Source organism: Cynocephalus volans, chromosome 4 (genome assembly GCF_027409185.1).
Source record: "Cynocephalus volans isolate mCynVol1 chromosome 4, mCynVol1.pri, whole genome shotgun sequence".
NCBI lineage: Eukaryota > Metazoa > Chordata > Mammalia > Dermoptera > Cynocephalidae > Cynocephalus > Cynocephalus volans.
Genome location: NC_084463.1, coordinates 154,147,049 through 154,149,978, shown reverse-complemented (window position 1 = coordinate 154,149,978; position 2,930 = coordinate 154,147,049).

Below are 2,930 nucleotides of genomic sequence, written 5' to 3'. Positions count from 1 at the left end.
GATTTTCTCCGTTTTACAGATGCAACATTTGGGTATATGGAGGCCTGCCGTGCTCTTCCCAGTGTAGGCAACAACTCATCTTTAATCTCACTAAGTGTGATGTGTGGAACACAAATGGTTCTCACTCACCAAAACTATTTTCCCTGTTAGTCAGCGACTGTGCCCAAATCCATACTTATGGCGTTATTCTTCAAAACTATTTAAGAAGCTATTATTTTAAAGGATCAAATTATTATAGTTCTTATAAGGGGGGACATAGAAGTACTCATCTATTAACAAGAGTTAAGTTAAGTAAAGTCACCGAACCCCCCAACCCCCTGTTTCTGAGGTAAGATTGGCTGAAGAAGATCATACCAAAGATAGGGCCTGGTCCAAAACGTCTCTGTATCATTAGTACCTTGCAGGATAAATGACCTCTGTTCCCCCCACCCCAACTCCCCCCGCAACCAGAAAATTTTATGGGAATGACCTTAAATAGATATTTTTAATAAAGGAATTTATGGAGGATTAAAAATGCAGTATAATGTGATTGAAAGATTTTCATATCAGAACACATATACTATATCTACTATTACTAAATAAAAGGCATGATGTAAACTACTCACTCAGATTTGTGCTTTGTAACCTATTTCAAAATTAATCTTGTGTATATTTAAGGTATATGACATGATGTCATAAGATACATGTAATAGTAAAATGGTTATTTTAGTGAAACTAATTAACATATTCATCATCTCACATAGTTTCCCATTTCTTCACTCTGTGGCAAGAACAGCTAAAATCATTTTTTTTTAGCTTACATTGTTTTATCTATCTATTTATTTATCTACGCATAATAATTGCACATACTCATACTTATGAGGTGCAATGTGATGCTTCAGTACAAGTCTACATTGGGTAATGATCAAATGATGGCAACTAGCATATCTATCACCTAAATATTTATCATTTCTGTGTTGTGAGAACATTCAAAATCTTCTCTCACAGCGATTTGAAATATACAATACGTTATTGTTAATTGTAGTCACCCTAGCACGCACTAAGTCCCAGAACTTCCTTCCATCTAACTGTAATATTGTACTCATTGACCAACCTCTCTCCATTTCCCCCTCTCCTCTTTTCTCCCATTCTCTGATAACCACCGTCCTACTCCCAACTTCTTTGAGATTAATTCTTCTTCTTAAATTTTAATTGAGACATTGTAATTATACATAATTATGGGGTAAAATCTAATGTTGTAGATTCAACATGTGAGTGGGATCATGTGATATTTGCCTTTCTATGCCTGGCTTATTTCACTTAACATAATGTCTTTCAGGCTCATCCTTTCATTACAAATAACAAGATTCCATCTTTTTATGGCTGAATAGTATCCCATTGTGTATATATACCACATTTTACTTTTTTTTTATCCATTCTTCCCTTGATGGGTATTTAAGTTGACTCCATTTCTTGGCTGTTGTATTGCTGCAATAAACATGGGTATGCATATATCTCTTTGACATATTGATTTTCTTTTTTCTTTTTTTTTTTGATATATTCCCATTGCAGTGATTACAGGATCATATGGTAGTTCTATTTTTAATTTTTTGAGTAAGCTTCATGCTGTTTTCCATAATGGCTATATTAATTTACATTCCCACCAACAGCATATAATAGTTCACTTTTCTCAACATCCTTTCCAGCATCTGTTATTTTCTGTCTTCTTGATGGTACCCATTCTAACTGGTGTGAAGTAGCATCTCATTGTGGTTTTGATTTGCAATTTTCTGTTGGTTAGTGATGTTGAAAATTTATTCATATACCTGTTGTCCACTTGTATGTCTTCTTTTGTGTGTGAGGGGTATTTTTTTTTTTTTTTGGCAGCTGGCCATACCAGGGATGTATGTCTCTTTGGAGAAATGTTCACTCAGGTCTTTTTCCCATTTTTCAATAGGATTAATTGTGTTTTTTTCACTATTGATTTGCTTGAGTTCCTCCTAATTTCTGAGTATTAACCTCTTTTATTAATTTTTAATTTATTTTTTCTTCATTGATCATGATAGCCTTCTTCATTGCTTTGTAGAAATTTTGATTTAAGTATTTATATGTATAGAAGATCATTCTCACTTTTTTCTATTTGCATGAAATATCTTTTTCTACACCTTTACTTTCAGTCTATATGTGTTTTTATAAGTTAGCTGTGTTGCTTGTAGGCGGCATATGGATGAATCAAGTTTTTTAAATCTATTAAGTCTATGTCTTTTAATTGGGACATTTAACCCATTCACAGAGAAAATTATTATTGTATGTTAGGTCTTACTCCTGTCACTTTGTTGATTGCTTTCTGATTGTTTTGTGTACCATTTGTCCTTTTTTTCCTCTCGTACTGTATATCTTTTCAGTTTGGTGATATTTTGCATTGATTAGGTTTGATTTGTATATTTTTCTATTCTGTGTATGGTTTTTCCAGTATTTTATATTTCGGAGTGCTTTTTATAAAGGTTCCTATAATTCTTTCTCTTCTATATGTAGAAATGCCCCGAGAACTTCTTGTAGGGTTGGTCTAGTGGTGATAAATGTTCTCAGCTTTTGCTTTTCTGAGAAAGGATTTTCCCCCCTTCATTTCTGAAAAACAGTTTTGTTGGGTATGACATTCTGGGTTGGCAGTGTTTTCTTTTAGTACTGTGAATATGTCATCCCGTTCTCTTCTAGTCTTTAGGGCTTCTGCTGAGAAGTCTGTTGTTAGTCTCATGGGGATTCTTTATAAAAAAACTTGGTGCTTTTCTTGTGGTGTTTTTGGAATTCTCTCTCTATCTTTTACTTTTGACAGTTTGACTACTGTATGCTTCTGAGAGGACATTTTTGGGTTGAATGTATTTGGAAAACTTTGAGCTTCCTGAATTTGGATGTTCATATCTCTCCCAAGACTAGTGAAGTTTTCAGCTATT